General features: G+C 41.8%; 1 protein-coding gene across 3 annotated transcripts in view; it reads left to right on the top strand.

The window, feature by feature from the left end:
* Positions 1-19987, top strand: part of LOC128686258 (brain tumor protein) — a 163980-nt gene that overhangs the window by 34864 nt on the left and 109129 nt on the right. Inside the window, exon 2 of one of the 3 annotated variants that reach the window (XM_070085797.1) lies at positions 1698-1765. The exons of the other annotated variants lie outside the window; for them this stretch is intronic. The gene's annotated coding sequence lies outside the window, so the exon portion shown is untranslated. The remainder of the gene's footprint in view (positions 1-1697; positions 1766-19987) is intronic. 3 annotated transcript variants of the gene reach the window in all.

Below are 19987 nucleotides of genomic sequence, written 5' to 3'. Positions count from 1 at the left end.
AGCAAAATGTATGGCAAGAATACATTCCATGCGCGCTCGCTTGCCGATGTTGACTCATAGTTACGTCATAAAAAAAATCGGCCAATCATTCATTGTTTTGTCGATGACGTAGTGGATTAGAGCCAATCACCTTGCGTTTGAATGACTCGAGTACAACAGTCCACTGAAGCGATTACCACTTGCACATACGGATTATGTCGTAACAAAAGACACGCTTTGAAATATAGTAAAATTGTGTTGGTTTTTGCTAAGTTGCAAGAAAATTGAGAGGGTTTTGTGGAAGTAAAAAAGTTTGTGGGGTCTGAGGAGGATGTTCTCCGTACGTGAAGACTTAAGGCTGGCTTCCACATTCCCCGTCAGACTGGTTAGATCTGGCTGCTACATGAACCACTATTGTTGAATATCGCTTGGCACTCAACATTAAGCATCGACCTTTCCACAGCCCTTGGGTGGTGTTGGTGAGGGTGTCGTTGTAATACGTTGTCTGGAAGTGGACATTCCAAGTCCACCCTTGTTCCCATCCCCACTCCCACACCCCTCTTCTTACAAACCACCTGTAACTCGCCATGTGTAGATTGGTGCATTTTTTTCCTAAACCTGGTACATAACTCGTTTTAATTTACATTCGGGTAGGCTTTTTGTATTTCAACTGAGTTAAGGAATCTTAGAAAGGTTGTTGTAGTGCAGAAATTTTTGTTAGGCGTAGTGTGCGCGCGTTTAGAGAAGGGAGCTAATTGACAGTCATGTGGTGTGTACATGTGTGTACTCAACAGTTGTACTTACCCGAGTTTTTGCGTGTGTCGAAAGGCTGCTCCTAACCTCGCCGCCTAGATATGGATCGGAATCACTGATTTCTGGCCTCTTGGGGCTTATTGTATCTACTCTTTAAATCTTGGAGTTAGCCTCCTACTTCCTTATCCAAATCATTCTCATATTCAAGCACACTGAGACCTGTATACATCCTTGCATCCCTATGGTTTGTGCGTATTTAGCTTCCACCTGTCATCCCTTAATTGTCATGTTAATTTGGTGTCGCAGTATACCCTATCAATGCCTCTTAACATTGGGTATGTCGTAATTTTCTCGTTGTCCTCTCCGCCAAGGTCGTCAGGCTTATTTCTTTCAACCTCTCTTCATAGTGCATCCTTTTTTCTAGTTCTGGTCTGGTTGTAAACCTTGGTGACTTCAGAGCTTCTGCACGTACTCGAGTCAATGATCGGCCTAACTAGTAAGTTCTGAAGGGTTCTTTAATTCCTAAACGCTGATCTGAAGTTTGCTAATCTTATATATGCTGTTGCCATTATATGGTTTGTAATTCTGACGATATAATTAGTGCTATATTATCTTCGTGACTAACCTAGAACTCCAGCAGTCGCTTAAAACAGGATTCCCTCCCTAAATCTGATAGTTTTATGCAAAGAACCTAGGTGCTCTTGGGTCCTTTTTCTTAATCAAATTTGAATGTTTAGAGACAAGAAGCATTAAATTATATATCTATATGTCCCCCTATCTATATATCTATAACACACACACACACACACACACACACACACACACACACACACACACACACACACACTATATTTGTATGTTTTGGGGGGTTGTGTATAGTGGTGTTTGTGTATGTGAAGGGGGGGATTGTGTGGATGGTTGGCTTGTTTGGAGTCCATATTTGCATTTTTCCATTTTTCTGGCAGTTTCCCTGATTGGAGAGAGTGGTTGAAGACCTCTGCTATTGGGTCACAGTGGTTCAGCACCCATGAAGGTACGTTGCACGGTCCCATTGCTTTTTTCATCAGCTCCTTTAGTAGTCTCGTCACGTCTTCTGTGTTGATGCCTTCTGATTAGTGACTTCCAGTAGCTCTCCACTTTCTTCTGTGAACACGTTTGAAACTTATGCTAAGCTCTTCACTTGTCATTCTCCGTCAATTCCTCTCCCTCCTTAAGCTTTAGCATCATTTGGTTTGTCACTTTTATGTGGCTGTTGATCAGTTTTTCAGTTTTGCCGTATGATACGTCATAATTTTCAGATTCTTTTACCTTCCCTTTTCATACTTGCATATTTGTTTCTAGTTTTCTTGTTAAACTTTTTCTTCTGCTTGATTTGTTTATATATATATATATATATATATATATATATATATATATATATATATATATATATATATATATATATATATACCCCTTTGGCCATTTTTTTTATAGAATCCTTCATTTGCTAGTCTTATTTCCTTTCATTTTTGCACTTAAGACAATTTATCAGTCCTCACTTTATGCGGTTAGGCCATTTCTTCAATCCTGTATCCACCAGATACTCGAAAATTGATACCTCATGATCGCTGGTACCTGGAGGGTTACCGTAAGCATTTAAATTATTTTGTGTAAAAAAATCGCAGACCCGAGTACCCGATCAGCTGGGTTGTGGTCCGTACGTTGGATTACGTGCGGCCAGCACAAACAGTCTGGTTGATCAAGTTTTGATCCACCGGGAGGCCTAGACAAAGACTGGGCTGCGGGTGCACAGACTCTCGGAAGGACCTCCAGGTAGTCTTCCCTTCCACTCTCTCTTGTTGGCCTGGAAAATTCTCCGTTACTGCATATCTGAAAGTTTCGCTGTCCATGTTATTGGTCGTCCATGGGGGTCCCGGTTTTCCGTTGTGTGTGTGTGTGTGTGTGTGTGTGTGTGTGTGTATACGTACGTACTCTGATTTCAGGGATAGTCACAACTACTGTTCCCGCCTCTATGTTGGTTGCTGTTAGGTCCACTCTCCCGTCTCTTACCACTTCTCTCCAGATTGTTCCACTTCCTGACTTGTATTGAGTTTTCAATATCCCGTTGTACCCTCTTGTTCTTATTTCTCATTTTTGAAACATTGTCCCTGTTCACCTTGTCAAATCTCAGTATTTTCTACGTCGTTATCATATCTCCCTAGTGTGTGTGAGTGGGGAGCTTTTTCGTGTGGCGCGGTGTGCCTGTCTGTGTCTTGTTTTGGTGACTGTGGTTTGTTGGTTTGTGGTGGCTGTGGTTTGTTGGTTTGTGGTGGCTGTGGTTTGTTGGTTTGTGGTGGCTGTGGTTTGTTGGTTTATGGTGGCTGTGGTTTGTTGGTTTGTGGTGGCGGTGGTTTGTTGGTTTGTGGTGGCGGTGGTTTACTGTGTGTGTGTGGGGGGGGGGGAAGGTGAAAGTTTGTGTTGTGATATTGTTTGTGTTGCGTGTGTGATCTGTTTGTGTTTTGGGAGCGGGGCTGGTTGGTTAGTCAGGTGGTGTGGTAATCGCGTGCTCTGGCGCTAGGCTCAAGGCCTCTTCGTGGTTAGTTGCTTTGCTGCTGACGACTTCTTTTTTGACGAGCTTTTAAATAACTGCTTTGCTATCTTGAACAACCTGGGCCCGAGTATTGTTTAGCTGTTAAAAACTTGAGGTTTCAAGCTTGGTAGCTACTGGCTCCCATGTGGAAGGCGCTCTGCTTCCTTCTTAGTTTCTCTTGTGCAGCTAAAATGATACATGTAATATTACTTACTGTAATCAGCTTGCTAATATAGATGTCAAGGTTAAGTGTAAACATTGCGTCAGTGTAGTACTTTATTAGTACACCAGCTGACACCAGCTGCTCTCGTATTGGGGTCATTCATGCTTTGTTGTGGGACACTTTTAAAATACTATATTTTTTATTCTTGATATTTGAAATTTTTTAACGTTGGAATCACCATTGACTGGATTCGTGGTAATTTTTCAATTCTTACATCCTTTATTCATTGTTAAATATACCTAGTGCATGACTGGACTGTGTTCATATATATTTTTAGTGTTCAGTAGGGCTTATGCATGGTTAAACCATGTTCTGCAGTTTTTTTTTTTTTCAACCAGTTGTAATGGCTTGTCATTCACTCGTGTGGTGAATCATAGACCATCTCTTTTTCGCATCTCGCTTGCAGTTGACTATTATCGTATATACGTATAAGGTCTAGAGGAGGGGAGGTAGGAGGCAGCCAGCCTGGGAGGCACCTCCAGGTGTAAATTTGGGCATGACAGTCAGGGTCGTCTCTGGCTCATTCTCCACTTAAAAACTATTAGTTACAGCAACATTTGTTAGGTTAATGCCAATTGGCTGCACCTGAGTCATTAAGTTGCCCATTCACCTGTACACCAACATACAAGAACACTTGAACCCTTAAAATAGGGACTAATGTAAACTGTGTACGTTGCGATATACAGGTGTGTGTGTATACTTTGAAGAAGCCAAGTTGCGATGGTCTAGCTTTTAAAAGTCGCTCTGTAACGTATCGAAAGATGGTAAGCAAGACAGTTTGCTTGATCAAACATATTTCCAACAAAGATGTTTGAGCATTTTTTTTTTCTTCTCGAGCATGAAGTTGCTGTTACTAATCATCAGGTCAACCAGGCTGAGATGGTTAAGTGGGTTAGCAGGCCGCTAACAGCAACATCCTGGTTGATAAATAGGCATTCAACAGAAAGGTCTAACCCCAGGCCAGGCAACGAGGGTAGAACTGGAAGCCTGTCACAGGTGTGATTTTTCTTATATATATATATATATATATATATATATATATATATATATATATATATATATATATATATATATATATATATATATATATATATATATATATATTATAAAATAGCTAGCTAACCAGCAGCCATAATTCGGGATGAAAAGCGTGGAAATTAAATATTCCAGTCTTGGTGACGCAGGTCTTCTACTTCCAGGAAAATAGAACAGACTAGAATAGACTTGAAATTTTGCTTAGTCTCCATTGATGCGCACACTTGTATAGTGGGGGATCGACGCTTCTTACTATAGCTTAACCTAATGATTTCACTACTTGCATGTCAGTATTGCCCTTTGTTTAGTATAGTGGAATTTAGACCATTGTGTACAGCAGTGATGGTTTGTGCGTGTAATTCCAGTATGGTCTGTAAAAAGTGGCACCATGTCCACCTGTCAGTACTGACAAGCTCACACACTAACTTACCTATGCACGGAGAAGAGAAGATCATTGAAATGAGAGGGAGGATAAAATGTTCTTGTAAATTACTAAGAGTAGATGATGTAGAATCTCCCCACCCCAAGGTTAATATATAGGGGGGGAGGGAGTTAAGAAAAGTGAGAGGGGAGAGAGCAGGGGTGTCGAGGCCATCTGGTGAGAGTTCTGTGTTTGGCTTGGTAAAGTACAGGTGAGAGGCAAGGAACTTCGAGGCCAGCTGGTGAGGAGCATGGGCAGGGACAGCAGACAGGCGCGGGCAGGGACAGCAGACACAGTATATATATATATATATATATATATATATATATATATATATATAATATATATATATATATATATATATATATATATATATATATATATATATATATATATACATATATATATATATATATATATATACATACACACACACACACACACACACACACTCGACCTTTGGTCCCTAACCTTGCGCAGTGCTGTGACATACTGGAGTAAAAGATATGGGAGGAAGTGTGGAATAAACCCGTTGAAAAGCAAAGAAATGTAAAGATTCGTGGCCCAAGACTATTCATGAATACCAGCAGATATCAGAACAAAGTCAAGAAGCTGGGCAGCTTTCTTCTAAAACTGACAGATGAACCGGGTTGTAATGAGTATATGGGCCTGCTGGATTGTAATGAGTGCAGGTGTCAGCATAGTTGCTGATCCTCCTTACATGTGTTTATATAGAAGATCCTTAGGTCTAGTGACTGTATGAAGTCACGGGATGCGCTTGAGTTAGTGGGACGCTCTGCCTCGCTCTCACTCCACGCGTGACATACAGCAGGCAGTAACACGGCAGGCTGGCCCTTCCCTTACCACAGTCTGACAATATATAGTGTTACCATCCACAAGTTTGTTTATCTTCAACCATCATATCTCCTTCCGAACCCCCACGACACAGGGAGCTTGCTGGGTTGTAATGAGTATATGGGCCTGCTGAAGCCAGGCTGCAGGGGTTTCTGAAGAGTTCTCGACACTTGTCACAGGGAAGCACTAGTAGGAACCGCAGGCTCTGGCATTCTGACTGTATTCGAAAGTGTTGATATTGATATTTATATCTTAACAGGTTTAGACATGTGGCGCGCCATGGAGGTGTTGCTTTTAATCATAGGTCCAATTATCGATCATGTCGAGCCTGAAATCCCCAGGTCCATCTTTGAGCTCTGCTGTTGATGTTTGTCATTTCCAACCACTCCTACGTGTGAATGGCCTACCAGAGGGATCGTCTCCGTGTCACTGTTTGCAGATATAAGATTAATTAGAAGCGATAAACTCCAGGGAGACATTAACAGACTAAAGATATGGTCAAACAAGTGACTCCACAAGACCTGGGGTTGAATATTACACAAGCATATAAATAGAAACACACTTTAGCATCAACGGCATATGCAAGCTTAGCAGACCTCAAAGTAGCATCTAGGAATTTCAATTAAGAATGCGTTAGAACCTTACATACGACAGTCGTAGAGTACACGTCCCCAGCATGGAGCCCGCACCTGGTCAGGAAGCATGAAGCTCGATAAAGGTCCAAAAATTTGCAACCAGGTTAGTACCAGAACTGAGAGGAATAAACTAAGAGGAGAGGTTTCAGGAACCGATCCTGACACTCTTAGAAGAGAGGACAAGGGAGACATAATTACGGGCAATTGATAGGAATATTGGTACAGACTGTTTAGAGTCAAGGGGAGACAAGGGAAAGCTGCAAACGCAGATGAGCCATAGGGATGTGAGGAAATATTTCTTAGTCTCGGGTTGGTTCAAAAGTGTAGTGACTTAGTGGTGGAGACAAACTCAACCGCAAAAGTAGACATAGTAAGGACCAAGAGACCAGAAGTCAGCGATGCTGATGAACGTGGTCTCCTAGGCGCTGCCAGGAGCAAAGTCTCGAGCCCCACAGAAAACGCAACTATTATAATGTACAAACGACAATCAATTTGACTAAGAGATTATTTCACTTTCATAGCTTTTTCTAGATTCTTTATCGCAGAGTTCTTCCTCACTCCGTCTTTCTGCCGTACTCTCATCCCCCCCCTCCCCAGTCTTTTGCTTATTGAGTTGTCTTAGTGTACTCAGTGCACCCCTACTTTGTAATTGGAGCTGTTTTTAGTGTGCAGATTTGGGATCAGTCCCTCTAGACTTTTCAATTTGTAAAGTATGATTTATTTTTCTTGCCTGCATTCAATTCGTGGGACTTTAACCCTTAAACTGTCCAAACGTAGATCTACGTTTTTTCAACATTTGAAAGTAAGAAAAGTACTGTAGATCTTTTCTTTTTTTTTTTTTACATTTGAAAAAGTGTAAAAAAACTTTTATCTATATTTTTTTTTATATTTGAAAATATGTAAAAAAAACGTAATCTACTTTTGGGGCACTACGCATGTGAATATAGATCTGCTTGGACAGTTTAAGGGTTAAAGCTTTTCGCCAACTTAGTTTAAAAGGGGCTGTTAGTATAAGGCAGTATTGCAGTGTAGAGAGAAATAGTATTGTGTTGGGTGAAGTGTAGGAGTGCCCTTGCCACAGGGATCAGCACTGACAGTTCGCGGCAGGATAAAGCTAGGGCAAACCTCACCCATGGATACCCGCTCTCTGCCTCAGCGGTTTAGGCAGGTTTAAATTCCAGGTTTTTCCCAGAGACTTGTCGGAGAAACTTTGATCTGGTGAAGTCTAATGGATAATGATATTTTAGCATACGATTTTCGGTGTTCTTTGTGGACTGGTGCAATTTTATCTGTTCCTCCTTCCCGACGCTGGGTCACCTTGAAGTGAATGTGTAGGTTGTGACGTGCCGCTGACTGCATCATATTCAGTTTGTTCACAGCTTAGGGCTTTACACCGTCATGGATTTTATAATTACTTAGCTGCATATAGGGAGCTCGGGGAACTTCAGAACATTAATAATTGAATGTTTTTTAATAATTGCTGGTTACTTTAACTTGGCATGATGCTATTTATTTGCGTTGAGCGTTTGTTGCTTTTTATTGTTGATTTTATCCATGCTCTTATCTTGTATTTTTTTTTTACTTGAGTGCTGAGTGATGTACGTGTTCAGTGCTCCGTAAATGTCCTCTTCCTCTTTCAATTATTATTGTAACTATTATTAATATTGTAATTATATTGCCATTGTAATTATTACTGCTAGCTACTATTTTATTACAACCACCACCTTCCCCAATCCCTCCAGCCCCTTTTCCCTCCCCCTCTCATATCCCTCCTCTACTCCTGTCCTGTTCCCTTCTCCCGTACTCCCCACCACAGTAGCAGCAAGGTTGGTTCTACTCGAGTTACTAAACTGTTTTGCAACATAAATGGAGATACTCTATCAATATTTGATGTTATTTATAGTGAACGATTTATAATTTATAATCTACGAGTAATGGATCATTTTCAATATTTATTCCAGCTAATATAACAGTAAAGTAGTCAGGATAGCAGCTTACTGTTATAGAGAGAAGAAAATTGAGGTAGATGTTAATGTTCACAGTGCATTATTAACTCGTTATGCTGTGTTGTAAGTATGATGTTTATAGTATATCACGCTGTATTGTAACAGTGTGATCTCTCCTCACCATACACTCGCGATTTCACCCTCAAACATTTCTCCACCCCCCTCCTCCCCCTGACACACATCTACTTCCATTTCTCCACCCTACATTCTCCCCCTTACCCTCCTTTGCTCTTGGTAGATGAAAGTGAAACTATTAAGCAAGTCAAGGGCGCTCCCTCACTCCAATCCCCCCCCTCCCACTCTCATTTTATCCCCCCTCTCTCCTCTTCCGTCACTGTCTATACCAGTGAAACCCCTCTCCTTCAGTATATCTATACCAGTTAACAAATCCCTCCATTAGTATGTCTAATCAGTTAATGCATGTATTCATGCATTTACATCAATGAACACAGGGAGGGCGATAAAGAGTGGCGACCTCTAACACTAAAGAGTTCTCTTGGTGTACTCTTCGCGCCCCTGCTGTTTAGTTGAGGTATTTGCACTGTCTGCCAAGTATCTTGTCAGAGAAGAAGTAAACTGGAGAGAGACGCTCCCTCGACAGAAGACGACGAAGAATCGCTGAGCTCCCTAAGAACGCTAGATTATGTGATACACGAAAAGCCCTGACCAGGGAAGTGAAGAGTATCGAGCTTAAGCTAAAGGATTCATACAGGATCCAGGAGAGGCAGGAGCTAAAAGTGATTACTGAAGTTGAAGGAAATTCGATTTTTTTTTTCTTTTGCATATGAAAAGAAATAAGTGTATCGGGTCCCTGCTCAGACAAGATGGGACTTACAAAAATGACAGCAAAGAAATGAGTGAGATACTTAACTCTCAATACGTCTGTGTTTAGAGAACCACTAATCAGTCTAAAGATCGACAATCCAATTTTTTTCATGAATGAGCCTCAAAACCCTGTCATGTATGCCAAATTTCTGACGTTACCCTAACTCTACTGGACTTTGAGAAAGCCATTGACAACATGTCCGTGCACTTAGCTCCAGGTCCAGACTCGTGGAACTTGTGTTCATTAAGAACTGCAAGAAACTCCTTTTGTGTGCCCTAAGTATGCTGGGGAGGAGCATTGACAGGGGTGAAATTCCAGTTACTAAAAACAATGGATATAGCCCCACTCCATATTATTATTATTATAATCAAAAAGAAGCGCTAAGCCACAAGGGCTATACAGCACCCCCACTCCATAAAGGTGGCAGCAAAGCATTAACTAAGAACTATAGACCAATAGCTCTAACGTCCTTGTGAAGGCTTACTCAGCCCTGAACATGACTCACGAAATCGTAATGACACGATTGCAAACAAACCATACCACGGGCGGGATTTGAACCCGCGGTCAGAGTCTCAAAACTCCAGACCGTCACGTTAGCCACTGGACCAGCTAGCCACAATAAGATTTGTCCAACTAGGTATATTTCTACACAATAGGAATGTTAGTATAGGCACCACTGTGACCACAAATGCAAGTTTTTACAGATTTTTACGATTTCGTGAGTCATGTTAACGGCTTTGAGGGGACTTGAGCTAGAGTTCGTCACGGCCACGCTAGCTGGAGATTAGTCTGTAAAAACTTGCATTTGTGGTCACAGTGGTGCCTATGCTAACCTTCCTATGGTGTAGATTATTATTATAATCAAAAAGAAGCGCTAAGCCACAAGGGCTATACAGCTCCTATGGTGTAGAAATATACCTAGTTGGACGAATCTTATTGTGGCTAGCTGGTCTAGTGGCTAACGCGACGGTCTGGAGTTTTGAGACTCTGACCGCGGGTTCAAATCCCGCCCGTGGTATGGTTTACTCAGCCCTGTAACAACTTCAGACAGTATTACCAAGGCTGGCTGGCTCCTCAGGAAAATTAATGAATAGAAAAATAATAATTCATAAAGATAAACACTTTATTATTTAGTAATGCAAAGATAAAACATTGAAAAAATGAATGTGTATCCTATTTGACAGAAAAATGAAATGGAAAAATGACATTTGAATTCAACACTAATATGTACAGTTATACTGGGGTGTCTGGTTGAGGTTGACACCGTCTTGTAGAAATTGTAGCCGTTGCTGATGATGGGGGGGGGGTCACAGGTGTTGGTGACAACCCAACGACTAGTTCTTCACAGAGTCTATAACCTTGAATAGTCAGTCCAGATGACAGGAACTCAGGTTCTTTACCACTGCAAAGATGAGGGGTAGTGTCCTGTACAATTAATCAGGTAGGTAGATTATAAGGTGACGTCCCAAGACCGTTTTCAGTCCGTCTCCTTCAACACTTCTCGTTGGTTGGCAGGTGACCCGATCTGTCATTCCAAGAGTTGTGCTGGAAGCTGTGAGTCGAGTGATTACTGTTTGGCCAGAGCCCCACACGTCACCTTTCGGGGGGGGGGGGATAGCGGGAGCGAGACTGACCCTGCCTTAACAAGCAGCCGGCAATCCAACTATCGTTACCATATACTCGCTCGCTACTCCTATCTGTTGAACTTTTCCCTCACAGACCTATACCATAAAAATCTTTGAAAGAGCATGATTGCAAAACACGTCTATTCCCAAAAACTGAACAATCCAGGGTAACATGGGTTCAAGAGCGGGTTGCTCGTCCCTCTCTTAACTACTGGATCACTATATGATTTTAGATACACTGGAAGACAGAATGCAGATGTAGTATACACAGACTTTCCAAAAGCCTTTGACAACTGCTGTCATGGTGTAATAGCTCATAAAATGCGTTCTAAAGGGATAACTGGCAAAGTGGGCAGATGGATCTTCTAACCAGTCGAACAGAATAGTGGTAAACAGAGTTAAATCGGAAGCTGCCATAGTAAAAAATTGTTACACAGGGCACGGTACTCTTCCCCATCCTGTTCCTCATCCTTATATCAGACATAGACAGAGATGTAAACCATAGCACCGTGTCATCCTTTGCAAACGATCTACACTGTTAACCTCCAAGAAGATATAAACCAAGTTTTCCCGTGGGCAACGGAAAACTATTTCCAACTACTACGTTGTGGGGAAAACTGGAGGCGATAATAACGAACTGAGTACACTAAAAACTTTAATCATACAATAGAACGGAAAAGTGATGTGAAGGAGTGATAATGTCTGAGGATCTCGCTTGCAAAGATCACAACAGGGCCACTATCACATCTGTGAATAAAATGATTGGAGAATGAGAACGTTCAAACAAGAGATGCCAAGCCAGCGATAATCTTTTTTGAATCACTTGTTCTGTCTAGGCTGGAATACTGCTGTACATTAACATCTCCATTCAAAGCTTGTGAAATTGCAGATCTAGAGAATGCACAGAGAACCTTTACTACACACACAAGTTCCATCAAACACCTTAACTACTGGGAATGCTTGGAAGTACTTGTACTCCCTGGAGCGCAGGCGAGAGAGATTTATCATAAAGTATATTTGGAAAATCCTAGAAGGAATAGTCCCTAATCTGCACACAGAAATCAATCTTTACGAAAGCAAAAGACCCCCAATGAGGAGTAGGGGGCGCCATTGATACACTGAGAAAATACTAAGTGTCCGGGGCCCAAGACTGTTCAACAGCCTCCCAACAGGCATAAGGGGAATTACCAATAGACCCCTGGCTGCCTTCAAGAGGTAGCTGGACAGGTAGTCGGTGCCGGATCAGCTGGGCAGTGGCTCGTATGTTGGGCTACGTGCGACCAGCAGTAACAGCCTGGTTGATCAGGCTCTGATCCACCGGGAGGCCTGGTCGTGGACTGGGCCGCGGGGGCGTTGATCCCCGGAATACCCTCCAGGTATATGCATTGATTAGTGTTCTCGTTTGGGGACAGTTCCCCCAGGGTTTTCCATTTGTAAATTATGATGTTACCTTTCTAGCTTACGTTCCAGTAAATACGGTTGAAGAGACTTAAGCATTCCCAGTAGTTCAGATGCTTAATTGAATGTATACGACCAGTGAAAGCTCTGTACGTTTTCAGCTCGGCATTCTTGCCTGCCCTGAAGGGGACCGTTAGTATTCAACAGTATTCTAGCCTAGGGAGAGCTAATGACTTGAGTTTCACAATTGGCTCAGCATCTCTGTCCTGAAAGCCCTATAGTTATCTAGCCTGTCATTTTCTTTGCGGTACCAATAATATTACGAATTCTGAACGAGATCTTTTTATATCATTACTCCAAAGTCTCGTACATGGGACTCAAACTCTGTTGAATGATTAGATTTTGCCCTATACTGTTAGCCTCTGTTTCGTACATTCTTACATATCGGGGCAACTAAAACTTGTCCTCGTTAAACATCATATCGGAGGGTCTGAAAGAATTTATATCCACTTGAAGATTTGCTCTATCTTCGACGGACGCCACTCAGATTCTGATGTCCTCAGCAAAGGATGTTGATGCTATGATTTATGTCCTTGTCGGATATAATATTGAGAAGCAAGCAGGGAGAGTACTGTACTTTAGGGACAGCTTTTCACTGTGAAAGCGTCTGACTTCGCTAAATTGACTGCTAACTACTAGTAAAGGTTCTATTAAGTAAAATATACATCAACCCACTTGACCAGTTATTCCCTTTACACACACATTGTGAATAATTGCCCCATGATCACACATGTCGAAGGCTTTTGCAAAGTCAATGTAAATTACATTTGATATCAAAAAAGGGCACACTACCGTGACTGGAACGATGCACAAATAACCCGCACATAGAAGAGAGGAGCTAACGACGACGTTTCGGTCCGACTTGGACCATTTACAAAAAGTCACCGGAACGTCGTCGTAAGCTCCTCTCTTCTGTGTGCGGGTTATTTGTGTAAATTACATTTGCATTGTGCTTGTCTTTCAGCGCTTCCAAAACCCCGTAGTAATAAACTAGGAATTGTGAAAGGCAGGAGCACCCTGTCAGAAATCTGTGCTGCCCTGGATTGTGCGGTTAAGAATCCATATGATTGGCTGTCTTCCCAGGCCCCGTTCAAAGATTTTGATGAGTGAGTGAAGCTAGCGCTATTGGGTTGTAGTTTTCACAATTGCTTTACTGTCACCTTCGTGAAATGGAGGCAGTATGAGTAGTTTAAATAACTGTGTCCAAGTTCATAAATTCTTAGTTTTATTAGTGGTAAAAATTGCCTGACAGTTTCCCCTGAATGTGTATACATATTTAAAATATAGCCAAACATGCTGCTGCTTAGACCACTAGAGCCTCGTTTGTATGACTTTTCTTGTTTGTATTCTTGAGCTACTCCACAGGAAACGCAATTGGTTCAAAACAAATTACTGTACTCGCTAAAGTGACGAAATAATCTTGTTTCCAACTCAGTAATGTTACTGCCATAGCTTTTTCTCTAGACTGGAATATTATCGTACTGTGCATTATCAGCGCTCTTTTAACCTTCAGTTCAGGTATAAATTCAGTCATACACCAAAATTACTGAGAATCCTTGCAGCCCCTCGAACTATACTCCATGGAACGTAGGCGAGAAAGATGAATTACAATTTATACTTGGATTTTTTGAAGGATTGGTCCCGTATTTGCACACCAGAATCGCTCCCTGCAGAAGCAAGAAACTTGGCAGAAGGTACAAAATACACCATCTAGAAAGAGGGAGGCATTGAGCACCAAGTGGCGTAGAGGGACTACTTTTTCAACAGTCCATGCACAGGGGGAATTATCAACACTTATAGCTGTCTTTAAGAGGCAACTTGATTAGTTCCTAAAGTCACGTCCTGATCAGCCATACTGTGGTGCATACATTGAACTGCATGCGGCTAGTTCCAACAACATTTAAACTACTGAGAATGCCTTGGTGCTAAATATGTACTTGCAGGAACGGAGGAGACGTGCATAATACATACATGTAAAGTACTGGAGGACCTGCTCTCAAATTTGCACACTGCCATAACATATTGAAGTGAAATGGAATGTGTACTAGCCCGGTGAAGGGTAGGGGGCGCCGTGGGCACAATAAAGCAGTGTATCAAGATCCGTGGGCCCAGGCTTTTTAACATTTCAGAAGATATCTGAAACACTGCTGGAAAGGTGGGCAGATGGCAATTTAATTTAATAACAAATAGAAACTAAATTGCAAGACAGTGACATCGGAGGTTGACAGTAGAAGGTTCGTTCCTCAACAATACTGGCCCCTGTTATCGTTCTCATTTTTATGTCCGACACAGAGGCGATATCGGAATCAGAGAGGAAACTGGACAGGTATCTTCACCAGGTGCCAGGTAAACCAGGCTATGTGATGGGCCATCAGCAGTAACATCGTGGTTGACCAGACAGATACCAGACGAGCTTGACCCAAGGCTCTCTGAACTTAGCAAAGGTACACAGCAGACCTCCAAGCTGATACAAATAAAGCCTTCCAGTGGGCCACTGACTTTATGTTCAGCGAAACAAAAAATCAGTTACTCCTTTAAGGAAAGATTGAGTAAATAGAAACGTAGTATAAAACGAAATCACTCACTAGAGCGGAAGAATAATGAGAGAGACTGTGGAGTAATCATGTCAGAATGTGTCTCCTTCAAGGCTCACTACAGTATCACTGTCGCAACAAAACAAGGGATACCAAGCCAATGGTAATGCTCTTAAAGTTCCTTGTTCAGTTTGATGGGGTACTTCTGAAATCTCAGCAGTTCCGTTCAAGGCAGGCGAAATTGTAGACCTGGAGAATGTGCAGAGAACCTTCACTGCCCGCATAGATTGTCAGGCACCTAAATTACTGGGTATGTTTAAGTCCCTCGATCTATACTCCTGGGAACGTAGGCGAGAGGGGTACGTTATAATCTACTTGAAAATTCTAGGAGGATCGTCTCCATTCTGTGCGCGCGCGCACGCGTGTACATTTATATAAGCGCAAATTCTCCATGAAAGAGGTTTAGTTCATTGCCAATGAAAAGCAGAGGTGCAATTATTACAGTAAAACTAGATACTAGATAAGTGTGAAAGGACCAAGACGTTTCAACGTCTTCCCTTTCTACATAAGGGGAATTACCAACAAACCCCTGGCTGTCTTCAAGAAGGAACTGGACACGTTTTTAAAGTCATTTCCTGATGAGCCGGGTTGTGATGCTTATATTTGGACTTTGTGCAGCTAGCACCTATTAGCCTGGTTGATCAAACCATCCAACGGAGGCTTGGCCTGGGACCGGGCCGTGAGGGCGTTCACCCTCGGAACACACCCCAGGTACACCTCAGGTAAGTGCCGAATCAACCAGACTGTGACGGATATATAGGCCAGCTGGCCACCAGTAGAAATAGCCTGGTTGACCAGACAAGTTCCAGAAAGAGTGGCCCAGGGCCGCACTGCGAGAGTAAGGAAACTCAAAACTCGTCAAAGACGAATTAAAGGCTGCCGGTTGGTTGATCAAGTAAGCAATCGGCAGGCTTTGTCAGAGACCAGACCACTTGAGATGTAACTCCTGACGTCGTCTGGTGGTAACCTTAAGGTAGCTTGTGAGGGGAGCTTTAAAAAGCATGGCTGCCATGCGGTGCTGAGGATGTATTCTATTAAGAGAGTATGAGAGGGGTTGCTTGTAACTATGCATATTGGAAATAATCCTAAAGAGAGCTGGATACATTTTAGACGTAAAATATGCGGCTGAAAGTCAGTACATTAAGCGAAATCTGCAATCATAATGAACTGCAAATATAATAGCACTTAGTCTTTTAACCTTTTCTATTTTAAAAGGAAAGTTGAGTTGCTAATGAACCAGATTGTGATGCTTAGGTACAAGTACATACACCAAGCACCTAAAGCCTGGCTAACCATAAACATCAGGAAAGTAAAAAAAAAAAACACAAATCTGAAGACGGGTTTCATAATCGACGAGGTCACCTGTTGAGCAGCTGGGCGTGGTTATAACGGTGCGGTAAGGAAGAGGCGGGGTGTGTGTTTGGGGGGGGGGGGGCGTTAAGTAAAAATGGAAAGGATCGCAGGGAGGTGAGAAGGTGGAAAAATAAATTCCTCCTCCCGTGAATGACAAGTGGAGGTGGGAGAAGAAAATATTGAGGGTTAAGTATCGGGTGGGTATTGAGAACTTTCAAAACAAGGGAAACCATGCCGATGGTGACACTTCAAATCGCTAGTACTCCCTCATTTAGAATATTGCTCAGTGCTGACGGCCCCGTTCAGGGCAGGAGAAATATCGGAGCTGGAACAAATACAAAGATCGTTTACGGCTCACATTGAGCCAGTAAAGCACCTAAACTACTGGGAACGCCTGGAAGTCTTGAACATGTACTCATTGGAGCGGAGGAGAGAGAGGTACATGATAATATATACCTGGAAGGTACTAGAGGGCCTGGTCCCAAATCTGCACACTGCCATAACATACTGGAGTGAGAGATATGGGAGGAAGTGTAAAATAAACCCAGTGAGGAGCAGGGGTGCGGTGGGGACAATAAGGGAACACTGTATCAACATCCGGGGTCCCAGACTTTTCAACATCTTACCAGAAGATATCAGAAACACTGCTGGAACAAGTGTTGAAGCCTTCAAGGGGAAACTAGACAAGTATCTTCAGGTGCCAGATCAACCAGGCTGTGATGGATATGTGGGGCAGCGGGCCTCCAGCAGCAACAGCCTGGTTGACCAGGCGAGCACCGGACGAGCCTGGCCCATGGCCGGGCTCAGAGAGTAGATATACTCTTGAAATTCTTCAAAGGTATATATATATATATAATATATATAATATATATATATATATATAATATATATATATATATATATATATATATATATATATATATATATATATATATATATATATATATATATATATATATATATATATATATATATATATGTACATAATGTGTCGAATATGTAAAATTGGTCAATTAGCAAGAACTCATTTAAAATTAAGTCCTTTCTAAAATTTTCTCTTATACGTTTAAAGATGTAGTGTTAGTGTTCAGCAGAAGTTTGTGGTTACAGGAAAATGGGTGCGGGAGGGAAGAGGAGCGATTGGTGGAATGATGTAAAGAGAGTAGTAAGGGAGAAAAAGTTAGCATATGAGAAGTTTTTACAAAGTAGAAGTGATGCAAGGAGGGAAGAGTATATGGAGAAAAAGAGTGGTGAAGCAATGTAAAAAGAGAGCAAATGAGAGAGTGGGTGAGATGTTATCAACAAATTTTGTTGAAAATAAGAAAAAGTTTTGGAGTGAGATTAACAGGTTAAGGAAGCCTAGAGAACAAATGGATTTGTCAGTTAAAAATAGAAGAGTTATTAAATGGAGAGTTAGAGGTATTGGGAAGATGGAGGGAATATTTTGAGGAATTGTTAAATGTTGAAGATAGGGAAGCTGTGATTTCGTGTATAGGGCAAGGAGGAATAACATCTTGTAGGAGTGAGGAAGAGCCAGTTGTGAGTGTGGGGAAGTTCGTGAGGCAGTAGGTAAAATGAAAGGGGGTAAGACAGCCGGGATTGATGGGATAAATATAGAAATGTTAAAAGCAGGTGGGGATATAGTTTTGGAGTGGTTGGTGCAATTATTTAATAAATGTATGGAAGAGGGTAAGGTACCTAGGGATTGGCAGAGAGCATGCATAGTTCCTTTGTATAAAGGCAAAGGGGACAAAAGAGTGCGCAAAAATTATAGGGGGATAAGTCTGTTGAGTATACCTGGTAAAGTGTATGGTAGTTATTATTGAAAGAATTAAGAGTAAGACGGAGGATAGGAAAGCAGATGAACAAGGAGGCTTTAGGAAAGGTAGGGGGTGTGTGGACCAGGTGTTTACAGTGAAACATATAAGTGAACAGTATTTAGATAAGGCTAAAGAGGTCTTTGTGGCATTTATGGATTTGGAAAAGGCGTATGACAGGGTGGATAAGGGGGCAATGTGGCAGATGTTGCAAGTGCATGGTGTAGGAGGTAGGTTACTGAAAGCAGTGTCGAGTTTTTACGAGGATAGTGAGGCTCAAGTTAGAGTATGTAGGAAAGAGGGAAATTTTTTCCCAGTAAAAGTAGGCCTTAGACAAGGATGTGTGATGTCACCATGGTTGTTTAATATATTTATAGATGGGGTTGTAAGAGAAGTAAATGCGAGGGTCTTGGCAAAAGGCGTGGAGTTAAAAGATAAAGACTCACACATAAAGTGGGAGTTGTCACAGTTGCTCTTTGCTGATGACACTGTGCTCTTGGGAGATTCTGAAGAGAAGTTGCAGAGATTGGTGGATGAATTTGGTAGGGTGTGCAAAAGAAGAAAATTAAAAGTGAATACAGGAAAGAGTAAGGTTATGAGGATAACAAAAAGATTAGGTGATGAAAGATTGGATATCAGATTGGAGGGAGAGTATGGAGGAGGTGAATGTATTCAGATATTTGGGAGTGGACGTGTCAGCGGATGGGTCTATGAAAGATGAGGTGAATCATAGAATTGATGAGGGGAAAAGGGTGAGTGGTGCACTTAGGAGTCTGTGGAGACAAAGAACTTTGTCCTTGGAGGCAAAGAGGGGAATGTATGAGAGTATAGTTTTACCAACGCTCGTATATGGGTGTGAAGCATGGGTGATGAATGTTGCAGCGAGGAGAAGGCTGGAGGCAGTGGAGATGTCATGTCTGAGGGCAATGTGTGGTGTGAATATAATGCAGAGAATTCGTAGTTTGGAAGTTAGGAGGAGGTGCGGGATTACCAAAACTGTTGTCCAGAGGGCTGAGGAAGAGTTGTTGAGGTGGTTCGGACATGTAGAGAGAATGGAGCGAAACAGAGTGACTTCAAGAGTGTATCAGTCTGTAGTGGAAGGAAGGCGGGGTAGGGGTCGGCCTAGGAAAGGTTGGAGGGAGGGGGTAAAGGAGGTTTTGTGTGCGAGGGGCTTGGACTTCCAGCAGGCATGCGTGAGCGTGTTTGATAGGAGTGAATGGAGACAAATGGTTTTTAATACTTGACGTGCTGTTGGAGTGTGAGCAAAGTAACATTTATGAAGGGATTCAGGGAAACCGGCAGGCCGGACTTGAGTCCTGGAGATGGGAAGTACAGTGCCTGCACTCTGAAGGAGGGGTGTTAATGTTGCAGTTTAATGTTGCAGTTTAAAAACTGTAGTGTAAAGCATCCTTCTGGCAAGACAGTGATGGAGTGAATGATGGTGAAAGTTTATTTTTTTCGGGCCACGCTGCCTTGGTGGGAATCGGCCAGTGTGATAATAAAATAATAATAACGTTTAAAGATATATTTTTTTCATTAATGTTAATGTAAAAATTTTTAATTTTGCTCCAAAAGAATCTTAGAAAACTTACCTAACCTTATTATAACAAGCGCAATTTATTTTAGCCTATCCCAACTAAATATATTTTAGATAAGTTTACAATAATTTAATACTAAACAAACACAATGAAATATATTTTTTTCGTTAGGTTCAGAATAAATTTGACGAAATTATTGCATACACAAATTTTCATTTGACCTATATGGCAAGATGAGCGTTGTTATTTAAGCCAAGATCGTAAGTTCTGCCTATTCGGCACGACATTATATATATATAT

Source organism: Cherax quadricarinatus, chromosome 17 (assembly GCF_038502225.1).
Source record: "Cherax quadricarinatus isolate ZL_2023a chromosome 17, ASM3850222v1, whole genome shotgun sequence".
NCBI classification, from domain to species: domain Eukaryota; kingdom Metazoa; phylum Arthropoda; class Malacostraca; order Decapoda; family Parastacidae; genus Cherax; species Cherax quadricarinatus.
The sequence above is the reverse complement of the archived record's forward strand: the minus strand, read 5'-3'. Positions and strand labels throughout refer to the sequence as shown.